Below are 20,246 nucleotides of genomic sequence, written 5' to 3'. Positions count from 1 at the left end.
GATACAGAGCAAAACCATATGGGTAAAAAAGGAAGGGAGACTGCTGGTCAGTAATAAATAAGCTACAAGGATCTTGACAGTATTGGGGCCCCTGTGGTAATCATGCTTTCATGGGGGGCCCCACTAGCAGAATGAGCCAAACTGGTTCCCCACTATCTAGAACATAATCAACTTGAGAGCAGGGATTTGGATTTGAGTTTTTTGTTTCCTTGTTTGGTCTTTGACATTTCCAGCCCTTAGCACAGTGCCTGGCACAAACTGGGTGCTTAATAAATTCATGTTAATTGATTATATGTCTGAATTTGTTTCTGAACATAGAGGAGAAAAGAAACTTTAACCTATCACTTTATTGGCCCTTGAGAGGATTTTAATTTTAAACAAAAATAGACATAAGTTTGTTTCTTTGGGTTTTTTTTTTGTTTTTTTGTTTTGTTTTCCCTAAAGCTCTTACTTTGGAAGAAGGAAAATACAGTAATAGAACTGAGACAGTTAGATTTTTCTGAATGGAACCTGCCCATAAGACCCCAGGCTCTTAATGGCCATGGTAGATGGTTTTAGGGGGAATGTGTCAGGAATTCTTTCTGGTTGGCTTCACAGAGAGTCTCATCACCAACTTCTTCCTGAAACAAGTCATCTACACACCACTTAGAAGTGGAGCTAAGATAAGGCAACAATTGATAACCAGCTTTCTCAGTGGGAAAAGCTGCAGGGCTAAATTCTCCACTTCTGAAACACACACACACACACACACACACACACATACACACACGTGCACATACATACATGCACACATACAACTTCACATGATAACAGAGATGCACACATACATACACACATACAAGCACACAAATACATATATTACTTTTTCTATGGTAGATGAACTAAAACATATCTTTCAGTGCACTTTCCTCCTAGTATCTATATATTGATTTTATTTGGATATCTACCAATTTGTTTCACCTACCTACTCACTAGATGACCATACCCACCCATTCACCTACCTACTCACCTACTTACCCATTTGTTTTGTTAGTGATTTAATTACTAGAGAGTTTATTAGATTTAATTACTAGAGAGTTTAAAGTGTCCAAAATTCACTTACATGTATCCACAGAATATCTGTGATACATTGTCTTATTGCCTAGGGTCATGGAGAATTTCAAAAACTTACTCAAGATCATATAACCAGTAAAATGTCAGAAACGGGTTGTCCTGTCTTGGCATAATGGATACCACTCAGTCTAGGGTGGTTTTGTTGCCTTTAAGGTTAGGAAAGTTGCATACAATGATTCAGGAGATAATTTGTATCAAGGGTAAGCCCTACTTGACTACGGGAAACTAAACGTACAAAGTTTGAACGCTACCACCCAGATCCAACCTTCTTTCAAAAACCCACAGGAAATTCAGCAAGGGAAATGATGATTGGGATAGGGAAGGTCAGGGATATCCAGAGGAATTAGCTAAGCTACAAATATTAAGAGAAAAGCTGCAGAATCAAGGCCAGGTATTCAGCCACAAAGAAAGAGCTCAGTTGACCCTCCTGCTCTGACCTTTTTAACTGTCAGAAATTCTGCAGTAAGGCTTTGCAGGGTTGATTTGCACCTTCTGCACCACAATACAGGGCCAAATTTTTTGTGTTTGTGTGCATGTCGTATGTGACCATATGTACATATATATATATATGCCAAAATATATTAGGTGTTAAAGAAAGTTTATATAGAAAGATCTTATGTACTGTATGTATGTTTCTTCCACCTCCTAATATAAAAATATTGAGAGTGTTAAAATGTTTTATATATCATTATATAGGATGAGGCACACTTTAGCATTGTGGCTAAAATGGCAGACCTAAAGTGTGGAATATCTGTGTTAGGATTCCATATCAGTGAGGGGCAGTTAGGTGATTCAATGGTCTAGAGATAGGGAAGTCCAGGATTCAAATTTTGCTTCAGATACTTCCTAGCTGTGTGATCTTGGGCAAATCACTTAACCCTATTCCCTAGCCCTTTCTGCTCTTCTGGCTTGGAACCAATAACTATATTGATTCTAAGACAGAAGGTAAGATGTTTTTAAAAAAATAATTCTATATCAGCTATGAGCTATGTGACCCTGGACAAATTACATTCCCTCTCTATGGCTCAGTTCCCTCATTTGTAAAATAAGAGAATTAGATTCGTCATTATTGTCTCTTCCATTTCTAAATATATGATCCCAAGATTCTGTATGTGAACATACATATGCATATGTATGTTATGTATGATTATGTCTGGGTGTCAATCCCTTACATGACATTTTTCTCTAAGGCTATATAAGATATATAAAATACTTTGCCAATTAAAAATATATGTTATAGATATTTATACATAGACATATATCATCTATCTGCTTGCCTCTCTCCCTGTCTCTCCCTCTCTTTGTCTGTCTCTGTCTCTGTCTCTCTGTCTCTCTCATTAGGAAGACCTAGCTTCAAGTTTCACCTCCAATAACTGGCTGTGACCCTGTCACTTAACTTCTAGATATCCCCAGACAGCTTTAAATCTATACAGTGAATACTAGTTGTTGATTCGCATTTATGAAAGAAGTTTCCTCATGTGGAATTCAGTATGACAATAACATAAGAAATCCAATCAAAATATCTATGAATCTGAGGCGAAGTTACTGGTTGCTTCAACCTAAAAGCATTGTCTTCAGTGAAAGTAGGGAGTTGCACCATTAGCCTCAGCAGAAACTGAACACAGTTATCTGGTTCTATGACAAGGGTGAAATTAAAGAATTAGAACTGACTAAGAACAAATTCAAACAGGATCTTGGTGGAGAGAATTAATGTACTTGAACTTCTGAGCCTTGAAATTCTGGTCTGATCTGCACCAGGGGCACAGTGCCCAGTGAAGTAGCATGAACAGTACAAGGAATCTTTAGGGATCCTTCCTCCCCTCTAAAAATAGCACAGCATATTTAATCTTTCTGCACTACTTTATGAAAATGCCTGAAATATCACAAACTTTGGAGAAATTTTTGAAGGAAGAACTATATCTGTATGGAGCCATATGCTTCCTTCTTCCTTGCTCTCTCCTTCCTTCCTTCTAAATTTATAGAAATTTGTAAAGCTTCGATGTGCCAGTTAATTGGCTTTTCCTGAAAGATGTTCTGGTGTGGTTATACCTCTTCCAGTAACCAGGGTATGCCAGCAAAGCAGAAAGCATGTGTTTCCAAGTGACACTGTTTGTATCTGAGGAATGGGCCACATTCTATGAAAGGATATTCATGTCTGAGGCAAGATTTCTGATTCACTACTGTTTCTGCCTTAAATTTCTGTAGATTAAAAAATATATATAAACTACAGAATTGTCCTTCATTTCTTCCTTCTTCCCTCTCTGTCTTTTTTCTTTCCTCGCTCCTTACCTTTATCTCTTCTTTCCTTTCTCCCCTCTTTCCATTTTCTTCTTTCCTTTCCTCTATCCCTTTCTTTTTCTTCCTCCCTTCTCCTTCCTTCCTTCCTTCCTTCCTTCCTTCTTCCTTCCTTCCTTCCTTCCTTCCTCCCTTTTCCTTCCTTTTTCCCTCTTCCTTCCTTCCTTCCTTCCTTCCTTTCTTTTCTCTATCCTCCTCCTTCCTTTCCCCTTCCTTCTTTCCCTCCCTTTTCACTTCCTTCTCTTTTTCCTTTCTATATCTAATAGTTTCTGAATGGAGAGTAAATAAAATTCCAATTCTCAAATATTACAATTTTAAACTTAATATTCTGTAATAAAACACAACCACCTTCTCAAATATTACATTCAATGCTTACTAATAGGACTAATCCTGGTCTTAGATCCTTAGAGACTCTGTTTCTTCATCTGTAAACTGGGATTAATAATACTGGTAACAGTGGAGCAGCCTGGCATAATGATTACAAGGCTGGTCTCATAGTTGTTAAGACCTGCTTTAAAGTCTTGCTTCTGACTCTTGGTGACATGATTTGAGGTTTTCTTGTCAAAAATACTAGAATGGTTTGCCTTTTCCTCCTCCAGCTCATTTTACAGATGAAGAAACTGAGGCAAACAGGTTTGACTTGTCTGGGGTCACAAAGTTAAAAAGTGTCTAAAGCCAAATTTGCACTCAGGAGAGTGTCTCCTTGACTCCACTACTGTGACACCTAGGAGCCCCACTTCTAGGTCTAAGCAGTAATCAGTTTACACCTACCATTCCTGGAAAGCATGAGTTAATCAATTGCCCTATGGCTACCTTTATTAAAATTGTGATGCTTTACTAGCCTAAAACACAACTTCTTGGCCACAACTATGTGACTGTGGGCAAATCCTTTTAAACATGTATGCCTCAGGAATGGAACTTCCCATACTGATAAGATGTGTGTGTGTGTGTGTGTGTGTGTGTGTGTGTGTGTGCGCGCGCGCGCATGCGCGCGTATCATGTAAGTCTTACTTCAGAGAGGTATTTGTTTATAAGTATCTGCACTTTGAACTAGAAGGGACCTTAGAAATCATCTAATTTAATCCCTTCTTTTTATATAGAAGAAAACTGAAGTATAGAGGTGTGTAATGGCTTTGCTAAGATCACACACAGTAAATGGTAGAGCTGACACTTCAACTCAGATCTTTGCTTTCCACTTCCCTATTGAGAGGCTCAAATAAAATATAGTCAAGGTACTTTACAAATTATGAAGTGCTATTTCTTGCTGTTTTTCTGGACTAGTAATTTTATCAGTATAAAGAGCTCCAGATGAGGCACTCCCCCTAAGAGAATAGATTGTCATCTGCTTTGCGTTTTATAGTCAAAGAGAATTGCCTGGCTATTGAGAGAATGATTATACTTGCCTAGGGTCACACAATGAATATATATCATGGGAAAGATTTGAGCCCAAGTCTTTCGGACACCTGGTTGGCCCTCTATCTACTTATCTTGCCACACATCCTCTCGTGATAAAAAATGGCATGTAATATATGTAAAGCACTTTGCACATTTTGAAATTACCACATAAATGTCAGTTAAGATATTAAGCATGATCATACCTGTCTCCCTATCCCTGTTCTATTGTTGTTTAGTCATTTTTTAGCAGATCTGACTCTTTATAACTTTATTTGGGGTTTTCTTGGCAAAGATACTGGAATGCTGTGCCATTTCCTTTTCCATTTGATTTTATAGATAAGGAAATTAAGGCAAACAAGGTTAAGTGACTTGGCCAGGGTCACAGAGCTAGTAATTGACTAATGCCAGATTTGAACTCAGGAAAACTTAGTCTTCCTGACTTTGGGCCAGCACTCTTATCTACTGTGCAACCTAGATGCCCCACTTCTAGCTCTAATAAGTAATCAAATCAGCACTACCATTTCTGAAAAGGATGAGTCAATCAGTGGCCCTATGGCTCTCCATACCATGATTGTGATGCCTTACTAGTCTAAAACACATCTCCTTGGCCACAATTATTAAAATGTAAGCTTCTTGAAGGCAGGGGCTCCCTTTCTTTTTATATTTGTTTCCCCCCATCATTTAAATCAGATCCCCAGAATATCATAAGCCTTTAATACATTTTAATTCATTTTTTATCCTGAGTACTAGAAAGATGTAAAAGCCTACTTTTTGAAATTTAAAGCACTAAGAAGAAAAGAAATCATCTATTTCATATAGTTAATCAGTTCAATTTAGGAAAGGATAATTATGGGTAAAAGATCCTGCCATAATTATCCTTTCCTAAGTTGTTCTAATTTGATTTTCCTTTTACAGATTATTTTCCCTTTGGTTTATGGCCTTTGTTTATTTTAATTTGTCTCCTCATTTAATGAGAAAAACAATATTGAACAACTATATATCATAATAAGGTAATCTACAAGTTACAAAGTGAATAGTGATATCAAATTAGTGGACGGGGGCTTAGTCAGGATGTAGAGGAAGGAGAGAAACTTCTTTGTCAGCCTGTTTGGCCCAGTAAATGGTAGAGAAACAATACCTGGAGGGCTGTGTCTAAGTGACACAGCCTGAAGGTATATACCTTTACAGGTTTTGACAGTCCTAATGTATGGGAATTGTTTAGATGGAATAATTTTCCATTATCTATTATACATTACACTTGCTGAAATGAAAAGCACCCCTGCCTCCAGAAAACAAACCATGATGTTGTAGCATGCTTCTGTTCTCAAATGTATGTCTTTCAAGGTGATTTATTCCTTTCAACTAGACATCCAGAAACCAACAAATTGTCACAACTGCTACCCCCACAGATCAGTAACAGGAATGAAAGCATTTGACTTCTTCTTTGCCACCTCTTGTAATTGCACCCAGATTGATCAGACATCTCCTTCCCATTTTCCTGCTGCAAGTAAGCATTCTCCAGCATCAGTCAAGATTTATGTAAATGAGATCTTCTGTAAGCCTCTCAGGGGGCTGCTTCTTCTGACTCCACCTCTGAGCAATGCTGTTTTTATGAATGACTGCAATCAATGACAATGAATGACTGCCAACTGCCCACTCAACCACTTCTACTCTTCCCTGTACACACACTCCAGAGAAACTAGCAGTTCCATGCCTGCAGATGAGCCTATGATAAGGCTTTTATCTTTCAAAACAGGAACTAAATTTGCTTCTGAGATACTTAGGCTATGGTAATTAGATATTCAAAATGTCTGCAAAATTCACAATTTACCTAATTACTTTCTCCCTTTTCAAGTTTCTATGTAAGAGCATGCAATCTCTACCAAAAGCAAAAGCAGTGAGAGAAAAAAAGCTTGAATATTTTCAATGATATTACTGCCATTTGGGATTATTATTTAAATATTCCATTGTTAATTTCAGATATTAGTCATGACTTTCAACATATCAGGCTATACCTCTACTGATATTTTTGGTCTCATGCACCAAGCAGAAGGAATTCCCAAGTTTGAAGACCAAAACACAGTCTCTCATATGTAATCTTATACAAATGGTTTCTTCCTCTGGGTTTTAGTTTCCTTAACTATCAGGAGAAGGTCTGAATAGATAATGTCTAAAGGCTCTAATCTTCAATAATCATTTAATAATGGTCTTGAATATTTTACTAAAGATCATCAAAGTGGTATAATGGATAGAGTGTGGGGTCATGAGTCCAGAAGACTCCTTTCTCTTCATGAGTTCAAACCTTATTTGTTAGCCATGTGACCCTGGGCAAGTCACTTAACCCTGTTTACCTCAGTTTCCTCATCTGTGAAATGAACTGGAGAAGTAAATGGCAAAGCATTCCAGAATCTTTGACAAGTAAAATCCCAAATGTATTCTTGAAGAATTGGACACAACTGAAACAATTTAACAACAACAACAAATTTTCTAATAAACTTCATGTGGCAGATGCAGCTTCAACAAACTTTTCATCTCATCTCTCATCTAACAGCATTCTGCATATAGATATTTAGTAAATATTAGTTGAGTAAATAGATGGAAACCTATCTTCCCTATAGACTGAGATCAAATTAATCCTAAATCTATTGACATTAGGAAAATGATAAACTGTTCTTTTATTTACTCTTTAGTCTCCAATTCTAATTATATTTATTAGAAGAGTTTTGATACATAAGAGCCCCCAAGTCACACTAAAAATAAATAATTAATATTGTGAACAGAAATGATAAAACATAGTCTACTTGATTGCCTATTGTTAACTGTTATCTACGAGAGTTATATCTTATTGTAAACAGAGAAAATGTAATGTAATTATAAAGAATGATTTTGAACTTATTCTTATGAGTATATTATGCTACATAAAATATTTGCAAACTGGCAAGCCTACGTATTATATGCATTTTAAGATGAGACTATTTCCATTCTTTATTTCCCCCAACTTTATTTAGGTGCTCCATTTGAAAACAAGAAAAGTTTTTTTTATTTTTGTTTTTGTTTCTCCCCTACCATATGTTAGGAAGGCAGATTTAAATGCTGCACTAACTCAGGAAATGGGATGATTCCATATGTGCCCCAGTGTTGTTATTACTATTGTTGTTACTGTTTAATTTAGTATTAATTAAGTGGCCATTAAGAGGGAGTGACTTCTTTTTTTAAAAAAAGGAGGAAAGTCAACTAGGGTGATGACTTATTGGCTTGGGTCTTAATATCAAAGAGTAATGAACAAAAAAGAAAATGAGAGATGAATGGATAAACCTTGGATTGGAGTAAAATATCACTGCTCTATTACTTGTTAGCTATCTGGGCTTGGAAAAGTCATCTTTGAACACTATTTTCTTCATCTGAAAAATGGAAATTTTAACAGGATGATGAGAGGTGAAGCTGGATTGGAACATGCCCTTTAAACTGAGCATATGCTCTCATTCCTTTTGATGATGGAACTTTTCTTTATTCTGTCCTTTTACTTAGCTACAATGATACTTGAATATTTGTTTCACAGAATTGTGAGGAAAGCACTTTGCAAATTGTATTGCACTAATTAAATGGGAGCTATTATTGTAAAATTGCTGAAATGAACCACACACAAGATATTGGCATTCAAAAATTTGAAAATAGCCTTCAGACAGACAATTTTCAATTTCCTTAAAGAAAAGAAGGAAACATTTTTAAGAGCTTACTAGTTGCCACCTAATGTGCTAAGTGCCTTACAAATATTATCCCATTTGAACCTTACAATAATCCTGAGAGTTAGGTATCATTATTATTATTCCATTTTGCAGTTGAAGAAATAGAGGCAAACAGAAATAGAATGATTCTCCCAGGATCAGAAAGCTAGTATGTGCGTAAGGCCACATTAGAACTCAGTTCTTCCTGTCTCCAGGCCCATTGCATTATTTAATATTTGGCCTAGTTTCCTCTAAGGGCTAAAAAAAAAAAGGCGGGGAACTCACTGAATCTCCCAGAACAAAGCATCCTTTAAAAAATAATAATAAATCAGTGTTCTCAGGTGCTAATTACCTCAACAGAAACAAAATGCGAGAAGGGAAGACAGCATAAATGTCAAATAGGCTAAAACAGAACTGTCCAGTGACCTTCAAAAGAAAGAGAAATGCCACAGGAAAAAAAATAACAACGTCATATCACTGGGAGTAGAGAGACAAGATATTGGTAAGTGGGGTCTAGATTTAACCATGAAATTTCAAGAGAAAGGAGATCAGATTGCAAAAGATATAACTACAAAATATGTTTAAATTATATAAGGCAAAGGAAGATAAACTTTAAAAAATGATGCCTCTCTCTCCTCTCCCAAATAGAAAGGGAGGAAAAGTTGAAAACAGATGACTGTGAAAAGGCAGAGATGTAGAGATGTTTTATACTCTGTAGAAAGGCTGTTCTCAGCAATCTTTACTCTCCCTCTTCTGGTGTTACCTGTTCACATCTTGCTTTTTTTTTTATCATATATTTCTTTGCTTTATAAAATTCAATATTCATCAGATCAGTGTAGGAAATGTCACTCTTTGTGAGAAGGTAGAACACTACACTTGCATAGCAGAGCAAACGTAAGTTGAAAGATGGGCCATATTATTACCCTCTTAACATGATCTGTGGAAATATAGTTTGGTATTTTGGGAATCAGAGGAATGAAAGCTAAAAGTGACCTTGGAAGCTATCTAGTCCAAGCTCCTCATTTTATAAGAGCAATATTTTTTTAGCCTTTCTTTGCAAGATCAACAAACCTTGTTTATATCTAAACAAGACCCTTGGGGTGGTGACTTGCCCAAGTTTACCAAGGTAATAAGTGGCAAAAAAAATGTTGCAAGATCCTATTCTGAGGATCTCTTGAACAGACACAAATATAATGCACGCTTCATTCTATGAGAAATCTAAGAAGGTCACTTCAGAACTATTTTTATGTTTAAGAAGTCATGGAAGTGAGAAAGATCTTGGAAAGACTTAATTTTAGGATCATAGATGTAGAGCTAGTAGGGGTCTTAGAGTCCATCTGGTCAAACCACCTCATTTTTCCAAGGAGGACACTGGGGCCAGAGGAGGTAAGTAACTTTTCCTAATGTCACACAGTAAGTGGTAGCTTTGGGATTTGAAATTGGGTCCTTTCATTCCATATGCTCACTGAACTTTTTTCAATGAACTATGCTTATACTGCCTCTGGAAATGACTTAGAGACTGGAAAAGAAGAAGAGAGAATCCATTTTTCAAAAGCAACAGTCAGGATTTCAGAAACCCCTCAAATCAAAACTGCCACAAAAGTTAGACGGAAATTGATATTAGGATTATATCAATTATGCATGTGCTCTAAGGATTGATGAATGATTTTACATTTCAGGGTAACTCAGCTATGAAGTTCAGCATCTAGAGCACCAGAAGTATTCCTAGGATGATAACTGAACTAATTCATTATTGTTTTCCTAGTAAAATCTATGTAATTGTTCAGTCATTTCAATTGTGTTCAACCCTTAGTGACTCTATTTGGTGTTTTCTTGGCAAAGATAATAGAATGATTTGCCATTTCCTTCCACAGCTCATTTTATAGATGAGGAAATCGAAGCAAACTGGATTAAGTGACTGTCCCAGATCACAGAAAGAGAAGATTCTTCCTGACTCCAGCCCCGGCATTCTCTCCATTGTGGCACCTTAGTAGACCACTCAGATTGTGGTTATTTCATGATTAAATGGGGAAGGGCCTGGACTTGGTGTCAGGACTCCTAGGTTCAAGCCCCAGTTCTTCTCTTTCTTAACCATTTAATTTTGAGCAAGTTTTTAATTGTTCCTCGCCATAATTTCATCACCTGTTAGAGTAGTTGTTATAATTAAAAGAGACAATGCATTTAAAGTTCATTTTAATAAGGATGTAAATGTAAACTATTGTTAGGACTTTTAACTTCTCCTCTTGATCCACTGTTATCTTACTTCTTCCTTTTTCAGTCAATTACCAGGTTTCTGACAGTGTCATCCACTCTGAGGCATGATTAGTTTCTCCTCCTACCTATATTCTCCTCTCCAATATTATCATTTTACTTGTACAATATCTGAGTATCTCCCCAGAACCTCTTTTTTTGTTACCCTTTAGCCTTCCTTCATATATTTCCTTCTATTTTAATTCATTTCAATTTTCCCCTGTCAGTTTTATTTGAACCATTCCATCCTCTTCTTTCATCCTTCATTGACACATATTTCCTTTTATTCTTGCTCTTTCTTTTATTTTTTTTTTCAGTTGTTCAGCTTATCCCTCTTTGATCATCTATTGCATTTTTCCCCAAGGGGAGAAGAAAGATGAAAGATACTGAAATCAGAGATCTCTGTTTCCACAGAAATCTCCTTGGTAAGATCCTCTACCACTTCTACCTTTTCTTTCTGCTTTCTCCTCTACAATATCCAGATTTGTCATGAGTTGAGCGTAATCTTTGGCTTGGCAAAAATAGTGGTCCCTGTGGCTCAGTCAATGAATCACATGCTATATTTCATAATAGAAACTTCTCTTTATCCCTAAGTGGAAAGCAAGCCAGAAACCAGTCTCATCTACATGGTCTTTGCATTGCACTAATGCAAAAAGCACTTTACAAATATCAAATGCAGGGACAACTTTGGAGGGAATGCTATTAGCACAGATTCTTGGGCAAGCCTCTCTTGTTCTGCTCTTTCATTTTCACTTCTATAACCCAATAGAGGAGAAACTAGGTAAGGTTGTCAGGTTTTTCTTTGTCCTACTCCTTATTGGAGTAATCCGATTTTGAGAATTTTCCAAGGTAATCAGGTAATTATAGACCTGCTACTTTCACTTTAGTACTTCAGAAAATGTTGTAAGAAATTATCCCCTCAAATCAATTGATATACCCCCCTCAAAGGTGGTGTAGAATTAGAGAATTTTGTACCTTTGAACTATGTTCCCCAGAATTCCTTTGGTATTTCCCAAAATTCCTTTTAATCTCTCCACTACATTGAGTGGTCATGTTTTGTAAATAGTTGGCTGTAACTCCACCTCTTTCTCTTTTCCCCTTGACCACAGCTTGGTTAGCTAGCTTTTTTTTTTAACTCTAGTTATTATTAATAAACTTTGTAAAATATAATACTTTGTTTTTGTATATTAATTTTAATCTCTACACTGGGTTGTAGACATCATCATAAGCAGGTGTTTGTATATTAGTGATTTTATCTCTTCCACAATGTCAAAAATTCTACTTTCTCAGACTGTGATAGATGATGCGTTTTAAGAATTTATTTTCCTCTTCACTTAAAATGTAGATACCTTGGAAAAAGGTTAAGTACTCATACCTTCATAGAAATTATTTTTTTCTTGCATAGACTCACAGAATCTTAGCAGTCACCTGTTCTAACCTATACCTATTTGAGAATGCCTTTAAAATAGTCATGCAATCTTTACCAGAAGCCCTCCAATTAAAGGGTGCCCAGTACCTTCTGAGCAGCCCAAATCACTATGAGATAGCTCTAATCGTTATGAAATATGTACTGCAAAGCATAAATGTACTTTTATTTTTGCAACCTTCACCCATTGTTCTAAATTCTGCTCTTAACAGCCAAGAACAAGTCTAATAATGTCTCTTCAGTGTGAAACCCTTTAACTACATGAAGACAATTTCATCCTAATAGCTAGCTCAGATCAGACTTAGTGCCATGATATGAGCTTTTATTGCTAGAGGAGAAAGAAGAATGAAGAAGGGAGAAAATTTGGTAGTATTTAGTAATATGCAGTTAGGTATTACGGTGTATAGAGGGTTGGGCTTAGGCTCAGGAAGAACTGAGTTAAAATGTGACATCAGACACTCTTCTACTTATGTGCCCCAGAGCAAGTCACTTAAATATTCTGTGCCTCAGTTTCCTCATGTATATGATGAGAATCTATAAAATAGCATCTACCTCTGAAAGATATTATGAGGATACAATGAAATATTATTTTAAACCTCTTTGAAAACCTTAAAGTTTTATGTAAATGTTAGACGTTATTAGTAGTAATACTGGGCATTTGGAGAAGGGCAGAGAACAAAGTTAAGACATTGGGTATGTAGAGGAGAGGGACAGTGAGAGTGAGGGTAGGAATACAGAAAGGAATGTGAGAATGCATAAAAGATGATATTGTTCATTTTTATCTACTTTAATCATCTGACTAAGACTAAGCAGGGTACAAGGTAATATAGAGTTGTTCGGTTCCTTTTCAGTCACATCTGACACTTTGTGGCCCTATTTGGGGTTGTCTTGACAAATATGTTGGAATGGTAAGCCATTTCCTTCTCCAGCTTATTTTACAGATAAGGAAACAGAGGCAAACAGACTTAAATGACTTGCCCAGGGTTGCACAGTTAGTAAGTGTCTGAAGCTGCATTTGAATTTAAGGAGGTAAGTCTTCTTCAATCCAGGACTGACACTCTATTCACTGCCCCACCCAGCTGCCTCTAATGTAAAGCATATTAATTCCAAAAAAAAATCTGGCACATCATGCAAATTTCTTTTGTTGGAGACTGATTGTGTTAATAAAAGTCCTGTAACAAATAAAACTGAAGTGCTTTTCAGCAATACTTTTTAATTTTGGCCCACATGATAGGCTCATCATCAAGTTAAAAATATATTCTATATTGTACATCTATTGAGTGATTTTGCTACTGTATAGAGTCATAAGCCAAGATAATTCCAACTCTAAGTATGCTAATCTAAAAAAAACAGATAAATAATGTTCATTCATCTCAAGGAAAGTAAAACTTAATAGCTGATTTATGACTTTGATGATAAAAATGAGTTATGTTTATTCAGATTCTACAAATAGGCAAGAGAACTAACACCTTGAACAATATTAAGGGGAAAAACATTCAAAATGATCTTGTCTAATTGGAGAAATCTAGATTTTTATCTAGGAAGTTAGTTTGGGCAGTGACAGAGTGGTAGGACAAGAGTAAAGAAGATCTAAGTTCAAATCCAGTCCGAGATACTGGCTAGATATGTGACCCTGAGCAAGTCACTTAACCTCTGTTTGCCACATTTTCATCATGTGTAAAATGGAGCTACTAATAGCACCCAAGTCCTAGAGCTGTTATGAGAGTCAGTCAAAAGAGAAAATAATTGTAAAGCTGTTAAGGTAGTGCCTGATCCTAATTAAGTCCTATATACACTATTGAGAATCATCAATGTAGAGCTAGAAAAGGTTAATATTCCTCCCTTACCCTTTAATTTCATATAGTAAAAGAAGATAACTTTGAGGAAGTAATTTGGCCAAATTCAGGTAGGAACAGAGTGGCGGAACTGGGATTCAAACCTAGATCCACTCACTCTAAATCCAATGGTTCTCCTACTGTGCCATATCTAAAGTAGAGAGTCCATATAATATTCAATTTAAAATATATATCAGATAAACACAACTGTAGTTTTAGTTAGGAAAACAAATTCCAGAACTTTAAAATAAAAGAAGACTGGTTAGTAACAAGTTTTGCAGAAAAATCTACGGTAATCCTAGTAGACCACAAGCTAAGCATGACTAGGCAATATGTTTTTGTGCCGTGCTGCCAACATATAAGGTGCACTGAACAGAATGAGAGTTCCTGCCCCATAAGAGCTCATTATATCCATTTGAGTTGCAAATATACTTATGTAAACCACAACTTCCCTTCAGTTGCACAATTTATAAGATTAAAAACTACCACGAAGAATGAAGTCTATGGGAACATTTAGTTTGAACGAGATCGAACACTTTAATTTACTCAATTTTTACCAAAATCCGCAAACAACAGCTATTTACTTGTAAGTGTTTCAGCACTAGAAACTACTTCACCCTCAGTCAAAATGCTGCTATATTTCATAGTTTGGTAATAGAAGCAATAGCACTGTGTCATATATTGGTTTGGCTTAATTGAAATTTGCAAGGAAATTTGGAAAGTTTTTAATGCCTACTTTTAAGTATGGGAAGGGAATGATTATTAAAGCTTCTATTCAGCAAATTTAAATGTTTCTTTTTTATTATGCACTTAATCAACAATCATGAGCATTTCAGGACATAAAGAAGAATAAAAAAAGATTAGCTATGAAACCACGAACTTGTATTATGTATACTTTAAGTGGATATAAAATTTAACATGCTAATAAAACAATTGCTATTTGTGTTCTCCTCCTGAGTTTCTTATTTTGAGTACTTAATATTCCTTTAGTCTCAAGGGGCAAATGGGTGGCTCAGTGGATTGAGAGCAAGGCCTAGAGATGGGAGGTCCTGGGTCCAAATTTGACCTCAGACATTTCCTAGCTGTGTGACCCTGGGCATGTCACTTAACCTCCATTGCCTAGCCCATACCATTCTTCTGCCTTAGAAACAATACACAGTATTGATTCTAAGACTGAAGTTAAGAGCTTAAAAAACAAATAAATAAATAAAATTAAGGGATTGAATGCGATAGATTCTGTGGTTTCTTCCAACACTAACTCTATGATTTATATTCTAGCTCCCCTGACCTTTGTTATTTCCCTAGGATTTATTTCCTAAATCATAGGATTGGTGATCTCTGCCTTGGAACTCTACAAGAGTTCCTAGACAAAGACAGAACCTAGAAGCAAAGACTTTTGGGATACAGAATCAGAAGTGTTCCATTCATCTAGAGACATTTCCCCCACCCCACCAAAGCATTTATTTTTCTACCAGTGGATATAATATGTAAATGCCCTTTATTTTCTCCCCAAGGAAATTTAAATTTCAAAAGGGGCCAAAACAATCTCAGACACTAAATCTTGAAGACTCAATCTCTTTAATGAAGCAATACCAATATTTCTTCAATGGAATCACCTACCTAGCATGCTAAAACCAGAAGTCAATCAGTTAGGAAAATAGGTACTACAGAGACTGTTATTTGTAATCAAATATTCAAGTGACATAAGCCATTCATACTATTAATTTTCCATTGTTAATTCATATTTCTATAATATATGATTCAATGATATAAATTTAGCATTATTTCATTATTTTACCATAATAGATTTAGGCATGAACAAAAATGAAGCATAATATTTTTAAGTAATTTAAGGTCACAAAAGGTAACAAGGCTTATTGGATAAAGAGTTGGTCTTGGATTCAAGAAGACTTAGGGTCAACTCTTGCTTCTTACATCTACTGATTGTGTCCATGGGCAAGTCATTTAGGCTCTCAGTGTTCCCAAGGAGCTCTCTAAGATTACAATCTGTTTATTCAAGTGATCTGCCTTAGTATAGACTGATACCTTAATAGAAGTACCTTATGCCATTCCAGGTATGCCCTCTCACCTCTACTCCCAACACATATACATAGTTAAACATAATGAATGAAAAAGTGTTTTAATACTAAATATGGGGTGCCTTGGTCTTCAGTGATAATCACTGTTCTGCATATATTATTAGCAGAAGGAAAGAAATAAGTTCTCTGGAATGCATCTCTCACCTCCATGATAAATATCCTCATATATGAAAAAACTTAATATCACCTAATCATCAGTGTATCACAAAAGTTGTGAAATTATTATGGGCTTTTGTAGAAGCTTTTCCCTCCTTCTTTCTAACTGAACCTACTGTACTTTCCTTTTAATGATGCCTACAACAAATAATCATCTGTAGTGCTTATCTCTCACTTTTCTCATAATTTTTAAATCTACATTTTCTCAAAGTACACCAGGATACCCTAAATTTATAAAGGAAAAAAATAAAAGTTTAACCTTGTTCTCTTCCCCCATTCCTACTTTCCAAACTCATGCTTTAGCCAATCAATGAATCAACAAGCATGTAATGAACATCTACTATGAGCCAAGCTCAAATGTTGAGGATTTAAAGGCAAAAGTGATACATTTCTTTGGTTCATTGGGTTCATATATTAACAAAATGTAAGTTTTTTTCCAATTGCATACTTCTCTCCATTGGTAATAATGTTCTCCTCAATGGAAAGTTCAATAACTTCCATTTCCCTAACACATAAGCTTAGATTCATTTAAGGTAACACTTATCTCCCAGGGTTGTTGTGAGAAACAAATGTGATAATATTTGTAAAATACTTAGCTGAGTATTTGGAAAATAGTTGTGAATTAATCAATGCTTGTTTCCTTCCTTTCTAACCCAGTTAAATCTTTATTGCCACATTTTGTTTAGGGTCATCATATCTTTACTCAGGTACAATGACAGAATTGCAATTACATTGGCGTGAGAAACATTTCCATCAATCCATATCATTACGTCTTGTACATTCTTTCCTAAGCATTTCTTGTGAATGGCTTTTGTCAGAAATCTTCCATATACAATCTGTACCCACACAACAAAACTTCTCATTCTTTTAGTATTTCAGGGTTAGTAATCTCCTCCTTTTGTTGTCCATGTTTTATCTCATTCTCACATCATGACCAGGAACTTTCTTTTCTAACCATACATCACCTCACTAACATCTTTTAGAACCCTTTTCACATCCAATCCATGTTATTATTGGAAATAGAATAAAATATGTTGATGCCACACATTTTTCAATTATCTTTTAGGTTATGTCCTATTTTGCTTCTTCCAAGCTCATGGCATTTTGTGATTGCAGTCTCAATGAACATCTCTGTGAGAATCATGGAATGGTTTAGATGGGTTTTTATGGTATTATGTAGTATGGAATCATCAAAAACTCTACATGGTTTCCCAAGTATGATGTCATCTCATTTCTTCCTCCTTCTCAATCTTAGGCCCCCCCAGTTGGTTATTTATTTATAAATCATACTCCAGAGATAGATAGATAGATAGATAGATAGATAGATAGATAGATAGATGATAGATAGATAGACAGAGTCAATGAATTTCTAGCAAACTAGACTGAACCATATTAGTTTCATAGTTATTCTTCTAGCATGGATGGCTAAATCAATCCCTTCCCACTGTTGTGGGTTACGATGAAAAGGCTTAGTCATCTTTTAGGGTTTAGTAAAATAATACTTAGGTTCTAGTAAAATAATGGAATTTTTAGAGAACTTTCCTGTAGATATTCTCTTTTTTACCTTAGACTTTATGCCATTTGGTACATATATGTTTAGTATTGATATTACTTCATTGTTTATGGTTCCATTTATCAATATGTAATTTCTTTCCTCATCTCTTTTTAATTAGGTCAATTTTTACTTTTGCTTTGCTTAAGATCATAATTGCTATCCCTGCTTTTTTTACTTTAGCTGAAGCATAGTCGATTTTGCTCTCCTTTACTTTTACTCTAAGTATGTCTCCCTGCTATAAATGAGTTTCATGTAGACAACATATTGTGGGATTCTGGCTTTCAATCCACTCTATTATCCTTTTCTATTTTATGGATTTCATCCCATTTGCAAGATTATGATTACTATGTGTTTCTCTCCATCTTATTTTTCCTCCATTTATCCTTCTCTTCCTTTCCTTTTCAGCCTTTCCCTATTCACAAATGTTTTTGTTTCTGTTTACCCTCTTCCCGAGTTCTCTTACTTTCTGGCTGTCCTGTCCTTATTAGATAAGATAGGCTCCTATATCTGAATGAGTGTGGGTGTTATTCCCACTTAGTGCCAATTCTAATGAGAGTATTGTTCAACCATTGCTTGCCAGCTCCTCCTCATCTTTTCTTCCACTATCTTGAACCTTACATGCCTCCTTGTGAGATAATTTACCCTTAAATTTTTCTCCTTTTCTCTTTTCCCAGTATTTTACTCTTTCTTATTTCTTGATTTTTTTGAATTATCATGCTATGGTATTCCCTTACTCCCTATTCTCTCTATATATGCTCCTATTCATTGCCCTAATTGTGATATATTCAAACCTAAGTACTTATCTTTGGTGCTTTAAGTATCATAGAAATTTTTAAGCACTTTAGTTATTACTTTCTTACTACTGATGTAATCAGTTTGACACCATTGTTTTCCTTGATTACTCTAAAATACCTTAAGTATCTCTTATACCTAAATTCTAATTATCATTTTCCCATGCAAGGTGTGTAATCCATTTAGTGCCTTTGTTTCCCTTGATTACTTTAAGTATATTAAGTACCATAGGTATCTCTTGCATTATAGAAATCTTAAGTATTGAAGTTACCACTTTCTCATAGTAGGGATGTGATTATTTAAACCCTGCTGATTCCCTGGAGTTTTTTCTCTTTACGTTTTTATGCTTCTTGTGACTATTATATCTTGGACTTTAGATATAATGTCTGCTCTAACACTGTCAAACATCTTGAAGTGGGCATATATTTATAATTTGTTGTCAATCAGTGTATCATTAAACATGATTATCTCCAAAAGTCACTGTCTGCAGGGAGATATAGACAATTTTTATGCATGTTGGGAAATACTTTGTCAGAGATCAGCAAACAAGGCTCCATTTTGATCTACTGAGTCAAATACTTTTATAAATGCTTTTATAAAATCAAATGCTTTTATAAAATCAAAATCATGAGAATCTTACACTGAGGATACTATTCAGTCAGCTAAAATACAATCTGCTTTGAAAAATCAGTTGTGAAAATCATCCTGCTCTCTAGTTTTCACATGGAAAACCAGAATGCATAGCTAAGATTATTCTCATAAAAATATTAGAAATGAGAAAGCAAATATATGGGAAATAGTAGCTGAGGTCTTAATATTAAGCACCTATTATATACTCCAGGCACATTGTTGTTGTTCAGTTGTTTCAGTTGTATCTGATTCTTTGTAACCCCATTTGACACCTTCTTGGCAAAGATACTGGGGTGGTTTCCCATTTCCTTCTTCAGCTCATTTTACAGATGAGGAAACTGAAGCAAACAGGGTTAACTGACTTGCCCAGATTCACAAAGCTGATGAGTTGTTTCTGAGGTTGGATTGAACTTAGGTCTTCCAGACTCCAGACCTGGTGCCCTATCCATTGTACTACCTAATGGCTCTATTCCAGGTACTCTAATTAATTAGAATGAAGTATTTATAGAGGACTGTGTGATGTTCTGTAAGATGGATGACAATTGATTAGTTTGAATAAGAAGAAACTGGCATGTCTAACATATATATGTAAACGTAAATTTCAAAAATAAGAATATAAAGTTCTCTAGAATTTTTAGACAAAGGATGTCAACAAATTAGAAAATCATAATTTTATCATATATCCAACAAGATTATTTTTAAATTAATATTTAATATGGAAATGTTATTAACTGACAGGAAAATTACAATAACTCTTGTATCTGGTCATTGTTCTGGAAATAAAATGACAAATAATCAAGAGAGATTGGTAATAAAAGACTCTCTTCTTTGTGTTGTTAAAGTGCTTTTCATTGTGCCCTTCCAAATAAAATTTTTGAATATATATATATGTATATATATATGGCTGTATACTGTATATTTATATATATATGTATTATATATATACATATTGGGGAGGAAGAGGAGAACAAATTG

General features: G+C 35.3%; 1 protein-coding gene across 1 annotated transcript in view; it reads right to left on the bottom strand.

The window, feature by feature from the left end:
• The window catches only part of LOC123246479 (regulating synaptic membrane exocytosis protein 1-like), a 402,117-nt gene that overhangs the window by 264,141 nt on the left and 117,730 nt on the right, over positions 1 to 20,246 (bottom strand). The gene's annotated exons all lie outside the window — the stretch shown is intronic.

The sequence above is a fragment of the Gracilinanus agilis genome, chromosome 4, assembly GCF_016433145.1.
Source record: "Gracilinanus agilis isolate LMUSP501 chromosome 4, AgileGrace, whole genome shotgun sequence".
Lineage (NCBI taxonomy): Eukaryota > Metazoa > Chordata > Mammalia > Didelphimorphia > Didelphidae > Gracilinanus > Gracilinanus agilis.
This window is presented reverse-complemented; position numbering and strand designations above follow the sequence as displayed.